The sequence below is a fragment of the Antedon mediterranea genome, chromosome 7, assembly GCF_964355755.1.
Source record: "Antedon mediterranea chromosome 7, ecAntMedi1.1, whole genome shotgun sequence".
NCBI classification, from domain to species: Eukaryota; Metazoa; Echinodermata; class Crinoidea; order Comatulida; family Antedonidae; genus Antedon; species Antedon mediterranea.
The window spans coordinates 11,602,056-11,620,935 of record NC_092676.1 but is presented as its reverse complement, the minus strand read 5'-3'; the positions used below and the strand labels follow the sequence as shown (position 1 = coordinate 11,620,935).

Genomic DNA, 18,880 nt, shown 5'->3' with positions numbered 1-18,880 from the left:
GTTTTGTGTGAAAACTTTCAATTAACACGCTTCGCTGCTTCGACGCCCTCCATAGTTTTGCTTTGCCAGTTAACTTCCCTATATTTGCATTGCGGGAGGCGATTTTTTTTTCAGTACGAGAGTTCCTCCATCGGTTCGTTTCGGACTCAATCGACTCTTCGGTAAGCCACCGATGCTCACTGATGCGTGACAGCAACCACAAAACGTGAGCAGCTTCTTTCTTTGCACGAGTGACAAATTTATACATACTATACTAGAGGCCTAATACTATACTCACTGTAAATATAATAATAAATATTAATAGTAGTACTGAACGTCATTGTAATAATAATAATAGTCCTAGAATTTTAATAATATAATACTGTATAGGCAGCCACAAACCAATGTATGTACCACCATCAGATTCACAAACAGTAACACACACACAGTAGCAGCACTTTGTTGGTCGTCACAAGCAAGGCCAGCCTAGCTAGCCTTGCCCTACGTACGTGTGCTTCAATGTAGTACATTCCATCTACAGTACTATTTTTTATTTTAATAAAATGAAGTAGTAGGTTAGAAATTATATGTACAGAAGTAACACTAACAGATGTTTTTATCAAGAAAATTACAATTTTCTTCAGGTTTTTAAGTGTAACATTTGAAAAATTGTATACATTTAGGCCTAGTATTAGTAACATGTATTCTTGTAAGTTGTAATGTATAGAAATACATGCTTGCTTATAAAGCGTTTAATATTGTGTTAATTTAATAATTGATGATAGTATCACATATAATTATAAGCTTCCTGGAAAATGTGTTATTATTAAATGTATTTGTACTATTGCAGTCGTGTCAGTACCGTAATTGAATGTTTTTTACTTTGCATGTATTTTTTATGATTTTCCAAATTACATATACACATAATAAACAATAATATTAGTTGTAGGCCTATAACTTAATTAAAACTTCAAAGTTGCCTATTATTAAAAGTCTGAAATCTTTTTTTCAAGATTGGGGATAATTAATACGTACACCTTTAACGTCAAATTTCCATTACCTTACAATATAAATATTAATTTAATAATATTATTTTAAAAGGTATAAAAAACATACACTGTGCATAGGAATTCCTACTGTACATAATCATTTTAAATTCAAAAGTAATACCTTGCATAGGCTTACACAAGCTAGGCTAGCCATGGGCTAGCTACAATACCATAAACGATAAGAAAAGAGCCTCTTGTTCGTGACAAAAGGTCGTTCAACTTCAAAAAATAATATCTGATACCCTACTATTGGGTCGTAGACCTAAATATCTTCAATATGCTATTGGGTTCTTAATGTAATTACTAAGTAGGCCTAGTATTTATTAATTAATGTCATCAAATCAAAACTCGTATTAGTGTAGATTTATTTTACTATTGTGAGAGCCTGTGTGAAAGTAAGCTCGCGGTTTGTAAATGTAAATTGTATTATGTTGTCACGCATCAGTGAGCTGACTTTACCGAATACCGAAGAGAGTCGATTGAGTCCGAAACGAACCGATGGAAGAACTCTCGTACGGAAAAAAAATCGCTTGCGGGAGATAATACGAGCTCATTTCCGCCGTGGCTTCTGTAATTTGCCGTGGTGTTTCATTACTAATTTGCCGTGGCGTTTCAATACTAATTTGCCGTGGTGTTTCATTTTTAAGTTGCCGTGGTATTTTGTTAAATTGCCGTGATGTTTTATTTCTAATTTGCCGTGATGTTTTATTTTTAATTTGCCGTGACTTTTTTCAAATTGCCGTGGCTTTTTTCAAATTGCCGTGGCTTTTTTTGAAAATTGCCGTGATATATTTTTAAAGTTGCCGTGACACTTATAGGCCACCGTAGAAATGTGAAAGAAAACACGAAAGAGAAAAAAAAAAAAACTTTACCGTAGGTTTAAATACAGCAAATAGTATCTTTGAATACAGTTAAAAATCCATGGAATAAAATATATAGAGGGCAGCAATCAAGAAATCATTTGTATATACCTGCAGTTTTTCAATATTTATTATAAATTTGACCGCAATTACTCACAGTAAAATGGAATAGGCCGTGCTATTCTTTAACAGGCAATACCTCAAGCCAAATACAATATGTATGCCTCACTCTCAGCGACGTGCTACAGCAAACCGCAATTGGCATTTATACAAACTCCACCAATGACCAAGCTAGTTTGAGCAGCCAGTATATTGCCTCCTCAAAAACGAGGACTGGCAATTATGAGGCTGACACAGGTACGTTTGTATAGACTTTTTTCAAATGGGTATCAGTTGGTGACATATCTATGGAACGCCCATAGTGCCATTGATAGGGGAACAAAGAGACACGACAATGTAATACGGGATTATCGATTTCATTGTGTTTTACTTTTGTTTTTTGTTTTTACACAGGAAAACACGGACACAGATGTTATGTTTGTGGGTTATGATAAAGACAACGGTTTTTATCGTGCAGAATCAATCACACGGACACTCGTGGTTATGCGCCATGATGAATGTGCTTTATTACTAGACTTTATGTTACAGCCGTTATTTCGATATATCACATCACTTCCTTCTATAAGTTAAGTATGACAGACAGTGTATATTATTTTACGAGTTATGTCAGATTAATGATTAAAGACTAAATTGTTTAAAAAAAACGAAACCAAAACTTCAAAAAATTATAAAACTCTACTATAAATTCTAACGATAACAATCATATGCCTCTCGTATTCTTATATAAGTAGCATCTTCTATGACTACATACTATTGTGATGTTTTGTAACTAAAGTACCGTACAGTGCATATGTCTAAAAACTAAAATAAAACTTACAATCAAACACTTTCTTTGTTAAACACTTCGAACAATTTTATTTTATTTTATTTTATTTCATACTCATCCAACAGCGAGTAACCCGCCAATTACAGGATGGATAAACTATTTAATAATTTCACAAGACAAACATATACACAAGATGCTCTACATAAACAAAGACTTATTATTAAGTCTTTGGGAGTGGAGTTGTAAATTGTCATGAGAAAAAACCCTGACATATGACAGGACCAGGACCCTTAGATTTGTAGCCAAGCATCATAACCACCAAGCCACAGCTCCACTCCAACAGCTCCAATAACCAACATTTTTAATTTGAACTTCTAATAAAATTATGCTTCTTCGATCAACCTGCTTCTTGGTTTCTTAATTCTGTGTGGTTTAGTATTAGGACTTTTAAATACATTCACATCACTCCTCTCAACATTTTGAGTAGATTGTGTACTACCTGTATCAACAATCATATGATCAGGGTGCATTACTTTGACACCGTGTGAAGTATGGATTTTATACTTTCTAGGTCCTAAACATTGGGTTACGACTCCCTTCAACCATTTATCTTCTTTGGATTTGGGTCGCATGTTCTTAATTAAAACATTATCATCGATATGATATTGTCTTTCTTGATTAACATGACTATCTCTTTGCACTTTCTGTGACTCTTGTTTTTCTTCGACCCTTTGAGCCATGTTTGGACTAACTAAAGATAGTCGTGTACGTAACTTACGTTTCATTAATAACTCAGCAGGAGTAAGTCCTGTAGTGGAGTGTGGAGTCGTCCTATACCTTAATAGGAAATTAGCTAATCTATGTTTCATAGTGTACTTTTTGCCATCTAGTACCTGTTTAGTTAATGCACTTTTGACAACCTGTACTGCCCTTTCAGTTGCACCATTGCTAGCTGGGTGATAAATGGGAATTAGCGTGTGTTTGATACCATTAAGTTTGCAAAATCTTTCAAACTCATCAGAAATTAATTGTGGACCTGAATCGGACACCAATTCCTCAGGAATACCATGTTTGGCAAAAATTAATCTTAACTCATCGATCGTATTAGCACTGGTAGTGCTTCTCATGTACTTAACGTCAATCCATTTAGAATGACTGTCTATCAAAATCAAAAAATTTTCGCCGTTCTTTTCTGCAAAATCTATATGTACTCTCTAAAACGGTCTACTGGGCCATTTCCAAGTTATTAAGGGGGTGCTAGGTGGAACATTTCTCATACTCTGACAAGTATTACATCTCTTAACTACTACTTCAATATCACAGTCCAACTTGGGCCACCATACGTATGATCTGGCAATGGCTTTCATCGCACATATTCCGGGATGCTCCCAATGCATTTCATCAAGCACTTTAGAACGTAGTTTAGAAGGGATTATGACCCTGGAGCCCCAAAGTAAGCAATTGCCTTCACACGATAGCTCAAGTTGTCTGTTTACATATGGTTTTATATCATCATCAAAATTGTCAACGTTTGGCCATCCATGTTTTACATAGTTAAGTACTTTACATAATATATTGTCTCTTAGTGTTTCTTTCTCAATGTCTTTTGCTGTTATCGGAAAATCGTCTTCAATCGCGGTAACGTTAAATATGCTTTGCTCTAGGTCACATTTATCGCTCTTTATTGGTAGTCGTGATAAAGCATCTGCAACCGCGTTCTCGTTTGACGAAATATACTGTATATCATAATCGTATTGGTTTAACAGAAGAGCCCATCTTTGGATACGTCCTGCAGCCATTACTGGGACTTCAGTAGTTGGACCAAAGATTTTCAGAAGTGGTTTATGGTCCGTCTTGATGGTAAACTTTCTACCCATAAGATATTTGTAAAATCGTTTGATGCCGTAGATGATGGCAAGTGCCTCTTTTTCTATCATGCTGTAATTTATTTCACTTTTGGTTAATTTTCTTGAAGCGTAGTGTATGGGTAACCTCGATCCATCATCCATCTGATGCATTATTACCGATCCGATTCCATACTGACTAGCATCGCATTCAAGAATTATTTTTTGCTTGGTATCGTAGTGTGTCAGACATGATTCGCTGCTTAGGCTTTCTTTGCACCATTTAAAAGCTTGTTCTTGTTCATTTTTCCATTGCCACTCGACATCGTCACGAAGCAGCATGTTCAACGGTTGTTGTATGCGCGTAGACAGATTTGGCATGAATTTTTGAATAAAATTGCACCATGCCAAGAAATGATCGAAGCTGTGTAACAGTTTCTGGTCTCGCTGCATCTTTGATTGGTTTAACTTTGTCGTCAATCGGTGCGATTCCATGTTTGTCAACTCTAAGTCCAAGATATATTACTTCATCTTCTAGGAATTTGCATTTTGCTCTCTTCAAACGAACATTATAGTGGTCAAATCGTCGAAAAACTTCTTCGATTATTGCCAAGTTTTCCTTGACTGTCTTTGTACTAATCAGCACATCGTCCTGATTACATAATACATTATTAATACCATTCAAAATCTTATCCATTTTACCATGGAATATTTTTGAGGATGGTTTTACACCGTATGGTAGTTCGTTGTATGAGTAAAGACCATGGGTGTTAATTGTAACATATTTTTTACTCTCATCATCTAGATTTAGTTGAGCATATGCATGGGATAAATCTAATTTAGTAAAAATACATTTTCCTGCTAACTCTGCATATAAATCATCTGAGCTTGGAAGGCTATATACCTCATCATCAATAAACTTATTGATCGTTACACTATAATCGCCACAGATTCTAACTGTGCCATCGCTTTTTGGAACAACTACGATTGGTGTTGCCCAATCACTCTTATCTACTTTGTGTATAACACTATTTTCCTCCAATTTCTTAAGCTCATCTTCAACTTTACATTTGTTGGCATAGGGGACAAATCTTGCTTTAACATACACAGGGGTAACATTTCCTTTAACATTAATGTGAGCAAGTTCATGTTTCATGCCCTCATACGAATCTTCAAATAATTTACCATATTTGTTCAGTAAACCGTTCAACTTCATAACGTCATTTTTACCCTTATTTACAGATGTGTTATGTTGTTCTACATTCTTGTCTTGCTTACAACTATTTACAGTTTTAGAGTTTAACCCTTTCGTGATCTCTTTCCAATTTAACTTTACAACAGCAAGCCAATCTAGTCCTAGTAGTGTAGGTCTATTACTGTAATCAACCAGATTAGCAGTTAAGAGCCATTGTCTGTAAGAATCAAAGAAATATCAAAAAGAGTGGCAGACTCAAAAAAATGGATTTCTTTCAAATTTTGCACATGGCTATATATGTGTTGAGAGAAATCAAATATGAAGTATTTTTTTTTCACACGTATATTTCCATGGCAACGGCCAAATTTGTGTTTTTGACAAATTTTGTCCTTTTTTAAGGTTTTTTAAAATGGATATTGATACTACTTTGATGAACGATATTTTTGTTTTGTTCATTTAATTATAAAAAATAATTAGTGTATGCATAATAACAATGCATTGTGTACCTGTTTCAAATTTTTTAATTTTTTTTTTATTTCATACTTTGGGAGATACCATTTATTTAAAAAGGGGTGTTTTTCACTTTTTTTAAATTGTTCAATGCAACTAAACTTTACTTCACCATAACGCCCAAAGTGGTGTATTTTTTTAGCTTATTTATTACAAATAGGTAGTTCTAATGTTTAATAATTGATTTCTAAAATAAAATACTGGGGTAAATTTAAAATCTACAAGCAGTGTTGCGAGAAACATAGGCATATTTGATTATTTGATTTGAAACTCATTGGTCAGAAAAATTCTTAATGTTTTATATACTTCTAGTTGTGTTGTGAGAAAAAAAAAAATTTTTAATTATAGATTCTGTAATTCCCAGTTTTAATGTCATTTTATAGGTTATATCCTCTGGAAATTTGAATAAATTATCAGATCGTTGTGAATTTTAATCTTTGTAACAGATTACTCCTCTCTTATTTTGAAGCTCCCCTTTCATTTGTTTACTTCTTTTATTTACTAACCTAAGCAGATCCCACATGCCCATCCACCACCACTTTCGACTACCACCCTCCCTCCGTCTCCCCACCCCGACTATAACCACAAAAAGATTAACTGCAACACTTTGGTCGATCATCCACTATAGAGTGTCAAATGCATGCATTCAAGCACCACCCACACTGCCGCTACTATCGCCTCAATGAATAGACGGATTCAAACTCCTCCATCCCACCCCCTCCCCTTTCTCCAAGCCCCCACCCACCCCAAGTTAAAAATTGCAATGCAAAAGATAGGACATAAAGTTAAGTTTTTAGACCCTCGCCTTCAACCCCCTAACTATTTAAAAGTCCTGCATCCACCACTTTCCCCTCCCCAAAATAGAACCAATCAAAAGTCAATGATATACTCATGGTATGTTACATTTAACAAATATTGAAGCCCTGATTTGAAATTTCATTTCATTTAAGGTCAGCATGTAAAATATCACACTTTATTATTAAATATTGGTTTTAAATTCTATATTTTTTTACTGTGATGGTTGGATTCAGTATTAATTATTAATTAATAATTATCTGATAATTACTGTATTTAATTTCCCTTAGTTATGCATAGCAACAGTTACTATGGTAACTAAAATTGAGATATTCTTTAGATTTTGCATATTTATCTTATACAAATTTAAATTTGTAGATTATTAGCAGGCATGCCTTATTTGCATTTTCAAATTACCGTTTCACAAGGTCATATTCGTAAGCACTTTCTTCTGTGATTATTTTTATTCATGAAAACCCCATATTTTATTTACAGCGGCCACCTCCCTTTGAAAAGCCTGTTTGTTCTTCCTATCTAATTAGTGCATTTGGTGCTTACCGTAAGCAGATGCGGGCACCTTTTTATACAAAAAATGAGATTTTTTTGTAAGCGGCCAATCGAAAAATGTGATACTTATTGCATGGACCTATGAATTAGAGGTGCATGTTTATTGTATTTTTTTATATATTAGCTTTATTTTGAAGATGTTTTAAAAACATTACTGTGAAGAGATGAGAAAACTACACAGATTTTGACCGACCCTTTTTCATATGATAAAAGTTTTTAAAATTTGTCTGAAAATGGTAAAATACTAAACCACGTCTGATTATAAATAATAATAGGCCTACAATTATAAGCGGCCACTTTTCCAGGTCCCGAGGGTGGCCACTTACGGGAGGTTCAACTGTATTTAAAAAAAAACAATTATCCTTAGTTATGCATAGACAGGTTCTAAGATAACATAAATAATACATTTTGACATAACTTGACCCAACAAATGACCCTTTCACAAGGTCAGAGATTTTCTGGGATTCAGTAGATAAGTAAATTTGGGAAAAGGTAGTAAAGCTTTGTAATCAATTGTTTGTAGTCATGAAACCCCATATTAAAAATATTGTACTTAGTTACGTATAGAAACAGTTGCTACAATACACTATAGGTAAAATGTTGATGTCATTTGACCCATAGAGATATTATAGTGAACAATATCTCTATGTTTGACCTCAATATGTAACATTTTTTTTTTCATGGAAACTCCATATTTAATTTTTTTTTTTAATATCATTAGTTACGTAAACAGGTTTAAGATAACACTAAAGGTCATTTTTCACCTTTATTCAGATTCGTCAAGACTTTCTTTCTGAGATTATTAGGATTCAGTATTTAAAGTAAATTTGGCAAAAAGTAGAAATGTAAAACTATGTAGAAAATATGTTTTGTATTTATGAAAAACCCCTTATTTTTTTGAAATTTTCACATAGAAACAGTTACTATGGTAAAATGTTGACCTCAAAATGAATGAATTTACAAGGTCAAGTTTGTCATTAATGGAATGCAGTAGAAGTAAAATTGAGAAAAATTACAAATGCAATCAATTCTTTGTATTTATAAAAACGCCATTTTTTACGTTTAAAAAAAAATTACTTTCCTTAGTTACACATAGAAATGGTTGCTAAGGTAACACTATAGGTAAAATATGAAAATTGTTGAGAATTGTTATGAACTATCTTGTAAATTTTGATCAAACATTAATAGTTGTAGTAAAGTGGGGACCTGTCCTGTTTTGCATTCTGACCCCTTTTGACCTCAAATGACCTATTTACAAGGTCAGATTTTTTGGGAGGTCTTTCTGTATCTCTTTACACAAAATAGATTTAAAAATTTATAAAAACCATTGACGCAATTATTTCCAAGTTTAACATTATTTTCCATCAACTAAATATTTCAATGCAAAATACTGTTTTTCTGGCAATTAATTGAAATAAACCTGGCAACACATTCTCCTATATTTTTATCTAAACTATTCGTATGACTCTAGTAGCATTATGACAAGCCATATATACATTTTATTATTAGATTAGCCATATTTAAATTGTGTTTCATGTGTTTTGTTTGTTGATATTTTGTTATATTTTTTGTATTTTTCGGATTTTCCTGGCAACACAAAACCTATGTACGAAATTTGCCCCAGTGTTTTTTTCGTGATTATTGTTGACAAATCTATTGCCTATCAAATTAAAAAACCTCATTGATTTAAAAAGACCACTTTGGAAGTTATAGGTACGTTTATGAGGTATACTTTTATAAAAAAAATATTTTTTAAAAACACCCCTTTTTAAAATAATGGTATCAACCAAACTCCATTTTGTAATTTATTTTTTTTCTACATTAAATTGAACTCAATACACGTTGTTTACACTGCTATAAACAAAAACTGTATACTGTAAGTATTTTTGGTTAAAATAAGTATACAAGTTTGTACTTTTTCACTATAGAAAATCTGTGAAAAATGGCAAAAACATCAACATTTTGATAATTGACCGTTGTCATGGCAACGGAGGCTAAAAATTAAAATAAATGTTGTAGATATGCTTTTTATTGAAATGTCTATTCATGGTAAAAATTTGAGAGAAATCCATTTTTTTACATCTGCCACCAAATCTTTGATTTTTACAGACAATGGCTCTTAAGTTGTGTGCATTACCATCACAATCAATAACATTACACTTTACTTTACCAAGTATCTTTAATCTCTCACCACTATAAGTTTTGAGTGGTATGATATCATCATTAGTGATTGGAATATTACTAAAATACTTATTGTAAAGTATCGATACTCATTATTGTGTCATCAGCTTGTGTATCTATGTACATTTGTAACTCACTACCATTTACATTTAATACAATTCTAAACTTATCTCTATGTAATCTATCATCATTAGTACACATAAACATATCATGTTCTTCATCGTCCTCGTAATAATCGTGTTGTTGTCTTTGGCCCGTATTCATGAAAGGGGACTAATTTTAGTCCTGGATTATCTCTGGATTTAGTCCTGGACTATTTTGAAATGGTATTCATGAAAGAGGACTAACTTTAGTCCTGGACTAAACCTGGACTAAACCTGGACTAAAACCGGCAAAAGATAGTCCACCCAAGGGGTAGGTTTAAGAAAGTTAGTCCTGGACTATCTCAAGAATAGCTCGAAAAAAATGGCGGCCTGAGGTAAGGTAGGTTACAAGTGTGACAACTTTAAAACGGTATTTAAGAAGCAAAATAATAATAATCATTTTTATTTGTATCAAATTAGTAATTACAACATATATTTAATATAATAAAGTACTTTAGAAAGTAAAAAAATTATATTTAGTAAGTTAATTTAGTGTGTTTAATCTAGGCCCAAAAGCTAGGCCCACAGCTTTAATTCTGACAGCGCTTGCCTAGGGCGATATTGCCTAGCAACCACCCTATACTGCTAGTGTTAAAATGATTTGTTCTTCATTAAGCGCACATTTAACTTATTTAAAGATGTAAATCACATTATATATAATCTTAATTTTTAATAGATTTTACATTATTAACATTTTTGTTTAAAATGATGTTAGAGGGATATAGCCTAGCTAGCTAGACCGCAGTCTAAAAGCCTATTTTAAGCTACGCCTACACTTAACTAGGCCTCTCTAGACTATGCCATTGGCTGAGTCGGTGGACATTGCAAGGCCCTACTTCAGGTAGTCCGTAAACAGTAGTCTTATTCTATTGTAGGCATACATTGTATTACTTAGTTAGCCTTGTCTAGGCCTAGACTGGAATGAATGCAGTGTTACAGTTAGGTATTTTCAAAATATTGGATCAATTTACATATATGGGCATCCTGTTGAATTAATTTTAATTTGGCATAGAATGGGAAAGTTTAGGCGATGCCTTTTTAACCCCATATCAACTACATTGTGTCGAAATACAATAGACCTAGGCTAATAAATAGTTAGTAGTAATAATAGATGTATATATTTTAATATCATTTATTTTTCTATTTGGTTTAGACAGCTGAAGAAATGTCTGGTTAATATTATATGCCTCCACTACTGTCCAAGTTACATGGAATGCTGCTGGTCAGGTAAGGTAAGATAAAAATGAAACAATTTACATACAACCTGTTGAATTAATTTTAATTTGGCATAATTTAATGTAAATAGGCCTAGGCCAGGAATAGTTTCAATATTTTTTAGATAATATAGTTTAATTTCATTTATTTTTCTATTGGTTTAGACTGCTGAACACATATCTGGTCACTATTATATGCCTCCTCCACTACCATCCTCTTAGGCTACATGGAATGATGCTGTTGGTTATGTAAGGTAATATAAGATAAAGACAAATATTTAAAATGTATTAATAAATTGTCTAAAAAAATTGCATCCTGCAAACTACACAAGGTGGGTGGGGGATTGAATAAAAAAATCCTGGATCCACCCACTGCATAGTTATCTAGGAAGGATTGATTTCTGGATATTTTCATCATAGTAAGTTAAGCGGTATTATTGAAAAAAAAATGGAGTGGAGTATTGTGACAAATTATCTAGCTTGTAAGCCTACAGTTTTTGTTGGCCAGGGCTAAAGATTGTCTATCGTCTACCGCTATTATCTGTACTGTGTTAAAGTTTGGATGTAATATAATTTAACATTATTTTTTTTTTTTTATAGATACAATTGCTAACAAACCTGGATGGAGCGCAATGATCATGCAGAGAGAAACAGGACTACCAAAACAATTGTATAGCAAGTTGTACTTGTGTAGTAATAAATGAAAATAAGAATATCCATATAAAAACAACAAATGAAACTTTTTAAATTACTGTATTGTTTTATTCAAAACCAGTAAATAAATAAATTAAAATACCATATTACTGTAGTTTTGTCAGCATGTACATTCATGTTCAGATCACAGAATTCTGTTCAATTTTTATTTAGATAAATAATTTGTGACTGAAATACATATATATACAATTGTCATCAAAATAGTTTTGTTTATACTTAAAGATGGTCATTCAATTATTTATGTCCGATTCTCAATTCTGCAGTCGAGCCAGTTTATACTCTGTGATAATTTTGCAATCACAGCTCCAACAATGAAAATAGTAGTATAATAACAGTATTTAAACAATGTTGATGCCTTGCTAACTTGAAAATCTGTGTAGATAAAAAAAAGAAATTTACAATAAATATTGGAAATTAGTAACTGTATTATTGTTTGTTTTTTTATATTTTCTTGTGAAATTACTTTTTTAATCAATATTTCTGTTGAACATGTTTTTCTTATTTCTCTGTTTTTTGTTTGCTTTGCTATATTTATTTGTTTGTTTTATGTATTTATATGAGGGCTCCTTGAATTATGGTCATTCATGCATACTGTATGCTAGGTTCACCATTTAACAAAAAACAAATAAAACATTTTAAATAATTATATATAAAATGTAGTACACTATTTAAATGTGATATCTAATTGTAAATCTTATTGAACACAGATCTCCAATTAAATAATGCATGTTATTGTTATGCCTACTACCAGGAGAGACTACCCACCTTTTTGGTGGCGCTGCTCAGTGGCGACGTCTAAGGCTGGAATCTTGTTGTGATCTAAATTCGATTTTTGTTAAATTAGTAACTTTTTTGGAGTAATCTTGTTGATTGACACTTGTAAGAATGTATTGTGGATCTAATTACGTGGTTTGTGGAGTTTTGTCACTTTTACTATTCATACGATGTTGTGTTTTTTGTGTTAGCGTCGATGGTATCGGTCACGGTAGACTGGTCTACAGCAGGGAAGCGCTGCTAAGCCTTAGATCGAAGAGCGACACAATACAAGATGTAACACGCCTAAGCCTAGATATAATTAGCAAAGGAAACAACTACGACAATAATAGCAGACATAAAAGAAGGAAGAGGGGTAAGAAAGGAGGAGAAAGACAGAGGATAAGGAAAAATAAATATCGCTTACACTTGCCAACAATTGTTTTGGCAAACGTTCGGTCATTAAAAAATAAAATGGATGAGGTTTGGACAAATATTCGATATGATAGGGTTTTTAGAGAAGCCAATCTATTATGTTTTACAGAAACATGGTTGAGCGAAAATGTCCCTAATGAAAGTGTCGACATTGATGGATTCACCCTAATTCGAGGAGATAGGACAAAACAATCCGGAAAAGACATTGGCGGTGGTGTATGCTTATTTGTAAACAAACGATGGTGCAACATAACTATTGTTCGCGATAAGCAATGTACACCTGATATTGAATTGTTGACAATTTCACTGAGACCATTCTATTGTCCGCGGGAATTTCCACAGTTATTTGTTACAGTTGTGTATATACACCCAAAGGCTAATTCTACACGAGCAGCTGAAATCTTGTCTGAAAATACGCACAAGTTGGAGACATTGTCACCTGACGCACCCAGGCTCATACTAGGCGATTTCAACCAACACAAGCTTGGTAAAGTGCTCAGAATATACCACCAATATGTAACCTGCCCTACTCGTAAAGATAAAACAATAGATTTATGCTACGGTACAGTTCCAAGCGCATATAGGTCCGTGGCATTACCACCGCTTGGTGCGTCGGACCACAATTGTGTGAATCTGATTCCAAAATATGTCCCAGTTATCCAGAGGAAGGACAAAATAGTCAAGACTGTTAAATTGTGGACTTTGGACAGTATCGAACGTTTAAGAGGGTGTTTTGAATGCACTGATTGGCAAGTATTTTATGAGTCGTCACCAAATCTAAACGAAATGGCGGATGTTATAACATCATATGTAAATTATTGTGTTGATTCAGTAATACCGAAAAAAGAGGTTGTCGTTTTTGCAAATAATAAGCCGTGGGTTACGAAAGAGTTGAAAGACATATTAAATAAGAAAAAACGGATTTTTTACCAAGGCACCACTCATGATAATAAGCAAATAAATAAAGAAGTTAAAGTAGCTGTCCGTAAGGCTAAAGACATGTATAAGAGAAAAATTTAAAATAAGTTTAGTAGTGAATGTATTCGTAGTGCTTGGCAAGGAATTAAACATATGGCGTCTATAAACACAGCTGATAAAACACAAAGAAATAAAATAAATGTAGAGGGTATTGATGACCAGGCATTGCCAGATAGATTAAACGACTTCTTTGCTAGGTTTGAAAAACACGATTTAAAAGACGACACTGTTGGCAATAATGATCCGCATGTAGATGAAATTATTATTTCTGAGGATCATGTTAGAACATTACTCAGGAATATAAATGTATATAAGAGTTCTGGTCCCGATGGTATTGAGGGCAGAACATTGAAGTCGTGTGCGGATCAGCTCAGTGGTGTCCTTCGGTACCTCTTCCAGACCTCTATAAACCAGTGTGTAGTTCCTAATCTTTGGAAAGAATCGATTATAAAACCTATTCCTAAACAGACTGTCATAAAACAACTGAATGATCTGCGCCCTATTGCGCTGACATCTCTTGTTATGAAAATCTTTGAAAAGATAGTTAAAACCTACATCACGTCTGTTGTAGAGTCTAAACTCGATCCACTGCAGTTTGCATATAGGTCTGGAAGAGGTGTTGAGGATGCCAAGCTTTTTTTATTAAACACATTGTACAAGCACCTTGAACTGCCTCGATCTCACGCCAGAATGTTATTCGCCGACTTCTCTTCTGCCTTCAATACCATGCACCCTTATATTTTAGCAAACAAATTAATTTCGAATTTTGGTTTTCAACGTGATTTTGTATTATGGATTATAAGTTTTCTTACGAACAGATGTCAGAGGGTCTTAGTTAACCAAAGACAATCGAATGTACGTATGACAAGTATTGGATCCCCCCAGGGTTGCGTCCTCTCTCCTCTCCTGTATATTATATACACGGATGACTGTCGCAGCAAACAGGACAATAGTCATCTTGTTAAATTTGCTGACGACACTGTCTTGCTGTCTCTCCTTCAAAATTCACAGGACGGCCATGGTTCCGCTTTAGATGATTTTATCCAATTTTGTGGAAACTCCTACTTGGAACTCAATGTGACCAAAACCAAGGAGATGATTGTAGATTTTAGGAAGGAGAAAGGACGCAACCCTTGGGTATCCATTATAAATGACGAACCAGTCGATATTGTCCATTCCTTTAAATACCTAGGTACTATATTTGAGGACAATCTCGGCTGGGAATTAAACACAGAGGCAATAGTAAAGAAAGGACACCAGAGACTTTATCTGTTAAGGAAGCTGAACCATTTTAATGTCGATAAAGTAATTCTTAGGGTTTTTTATAATTCCTTTATTGAGAACGTTTTAACTTTTTCCTTTATATGCTGGTTTTTTAGTCTTAGGGTCAAAGAGAAAAACTCACTACAAAGAATTGTTAACTTAAGTTCTAAATTAATAGGTTGTCAACTTCGTAGCTTATCTTCTTTCTGTGACATGCAAACTCTAGAAAAAAGTAGAGCTATTCTAAAAAATATTAACCATGCCTTGTTCAGTGATTTCGAGCTCATGCCTCATGGGCGTCGCTTTCGATGCCCGGCATGTAGAACAAACCGGAAAAGGAATTCGTTTTTGCCAGTGGCTATTCGACTCTTAAATTCTTGAACCTTGACTTGACTTTTTTTTTTTTTTTTTGTTCTGTGTATTGTGATATTTTGTATATTAATTTTTGTAAGATCATTTTAATCCAGAACTTTTTATTTGAATTGCCCCGTGTGGGATGATTAAAGAATTTTGAATTGAATTGAATTGAATTGAATTGAATAGCTAGTAGAAGGCAGGCTCTACTCTAGTCTAGTAGTAGGAACTAGATAGGCAAGGTTGCAGTTAGCTAGGTTAGGCCTATTTTTTTTATTTAATCATCATATTATTATTATTATTATTATTATGAATCAACCTACTGTAACAGATCAATTAATAATAACAAATGATGAACCCATTTTTTTAAACAAAATATAAAAAAAGGACAAAATTAGTAGTAGTACTACTAGCTAGGCCTAGGCTAGAACTAGTAGTAGTAGCAGTAGTAGTAGGAGTCTGCCTATAATCCTCCTATATATATATAATAATAAATATAGGCCTAGGCCTTGTAGTTAGCTAGTTAGTAGGCTAGTCTGGATCTAAAGAGTAGACAGTAGTTACTACTGGAACTAGGCCAAGGCTAGGTAATAGGCCATAGTTTTAGTGAAACTAGTGTAGGCCTAAGACTAGAATAGTGGGTGGGAATACTACTAGGCCTAGATAGTAGTTGCGCCTAGGCTAGTCTAGGTAGGCCTAGAGTCTAGAGAGAGGTAGGGTAGGCCTAGCTAGGCTAGCTAGGCCTGAAGTTCGCCTTAAAATCCAATTTCTTTAAATGAAATTCAAATAAAATTACACAAGAGTCTTCTTTAAATATTCAAGACTTACTTTGTTTTCCAATAATTTCATTTATGCTTCTGGTTTAATGGCAAAATTAGTTGTTTTATGTTACTATTTTTATTCATCAGGCATCTGTCACACGTGTACACGTACTGTGTGTGCAGAACCTATAATCTGACCTCTAGTTGAACTTGTGCAGGGTAAATTATACCCTGGACGCGTAGTACGCGATTGCAATGCTAGCGTGTTTAGAACAAGTTTAGAAGGAAACGTCATGGACCACCTAGCTGCTGTAATTTTCCATGGCTTAATCCAGGACTATTTAGTCCAGGTTTCATGAATACCATATCAAGGATAAAACAGGCTCACTATACCAACACGAATATGAAAAACCAATGTCGCCTATAATTACTGTGTTATATATATAAAACTATGCACTAAAAGTGTGTTTTAAAGCGTTATGACGGTACAGGAAACGTTATTCTTTGTATTGGCCAAGTTTTATTTTGAAAATCCTTGCCCTTAAAAAATAATGTCACTTTAAACTTCATGATATGACACAAAACCGCCTGTCGCCGGCCAATTTCATAATATGTGTACAGCCAAATCAAAACCAGGCATTTGTCGTAAATGTGACATTTTGAGTTTTCAAGATATTTGTACAGAGCACATAATTTGCTTTAAAATACTGAAAAAATTATTCAATTTGGTCAAGTATTTTTAGAGTTATGATACAATAAGTAAAGAAATACAAGTAAGAATTCATTTTTATTTAGCAGTGAAAAATGCATTCAAAGATAAACAATAGTTCAAAAAGGAAGTTTAAATGTGCTGGCAGACAGCGACTCATGTTCACCTTGACAACGCTAACTTCTGGTATACCTATGGCTTTGAAATTTAGCACAAATGTAACTAATACATTTTTCTATAATCATTGAAATTTTCAAAGAAATCCATTAACATTAACATTGTCAAATGAGACTTCAAATAACAACATACGTTAGTAAACTTTTTTTTACTAAACTTATGTTATGTGTGAGGCTTGTAATAACTATAAATAAGTACTATTAATAAAGTGACAATAAAAATACAACACATAGAAATGAACCAAAATTAATGATACACAGACAGTTGATTGTGTTTGATGTGTTTAAATTTATTTACAATTGGTACACTTTAAATTATAACATTTTGGTCATTTCAGGCTGCGTGTTACAACAACAGTATTATCATCTTTTGTGCCGGGTCATTTAAATACATACATATTTTTCGATACAATTATTTCACGGTTTTATTCAGGGTTACGTTGCATAATAGAATACATGTGTCATGTATCATCAGAATCAAAGTCATTTTTGTAAAGTTATATTAAGCAGCGTATCACCACCATTATTGGAGTTCTTTGAGAAGAGAAAGTAGCAACAGCATCACCACCACTGTCAAAACTATTGGTATTACATTACAGTATTACCAATCAAGATCTGAAAACAGAATGAAAAATTAAATTAAACTTTTTTAAACACATTTAAAAATCATTTTTTTTTTGGGGTAGGCCTAGACCAAGGTATGCTAGGTGGTTTTACTAGGCTAACTTGAAGTACTAAGCTGGCATACAGTTCATCTCTTATCTTATGCCTAGGCTAGGCCTAATATTTTGACCAAAAGTGTTTCTGTGTTCACCAAACTGAGTGTGTCGCGCTAGAAAGTCATTTCGTACTTTCTAACCTCTTGTTGTTTATGATTCGCTAGTGAAGCCAATATTTCTACTTTTCATATTATATAAATCATTAAACTATTCTATGTTGTTTTATATTATCTAGGATGCATAAATAGCAAGTATGAATTAATATTGAATGTTTTTTACAGTAAGAAAGTTTTGTTAAAACCTTACCGCTTCCTCAGTGTACTTTGAATAGCTGTTAAAGGCAAATTTAACGCTTCAATGACTTGAGCCACTCTGTTAGCCAATCAAATTGCCTGTTTCAGGATTCCGTAGCAACAAGACTGCTTTGCTTATACCAAAAGGTTATTAAAGAATGTGTTTGATTGGCTATACTATTATTTTACATGACCTACAACCTTTATCTTTGGAAAGATTTTTTCACGAGCTTTCTAAAAATACCACACATTAAGGGGTCTTCTCATAATCAAAGAGGTAAAAGTTGGTTAGAAATAGACACAAATTACAGAATAGAACTTGATTTTTTCACCAAAGACGAAAAAGGGGGTCTCATTAAAATGTTATTTTCATTGATTTATACTTATAATTTCTTTAAAATACATAGATTTTTGGAATCTACGGTAAATTTTCTGTAAGATTATTTAAAAAACTAAAAATGGTCAAGATATAGGTTTTACACATTCAGAAGCATTTTACAGA

At 33.3% G+C, this 18,880-nt stretch overlaps 2 long non-coding RNA genes across 2 annotated transcripts; one reads left to right on the top strand and one right to left on the bottom strand.

Moving 5' to 3' along the window:
- Positions 1-10,138: 10,138 nt before the first annotated feature.
- On the top strand, positions 10,139-12,049 carry LOC140055125 (uncharacterized). Its single transcript, XR_011846627.1, has 4 exons — positions 10,139-10,349; positions 11,163-11,236; positions 11,389-11,477; positions 11,824-12,049. It is a non-coding gene; the product is annotated as an uncharacterized lncRNA (long non-coding RNA).
- A 5,586-nt stretch (positions 12,050-17,635) lies between these two features.
- On the bottom strand, positions 17,636-18,498 carry LOC140054843 (uncharacterized). Its single transcript, XR_011846580.1, has 2 exons — positions 18,392-18,498; positions 17,636-17,981 (listed from the first exon to the last, which is right to left on the bottom strand). It is a non-coding gene; the product is annotated as an uncharacterized lncRNA (long non-coding RNA).
- Positions 18,499-18,880: the final 382 nt, after the last annotated feature.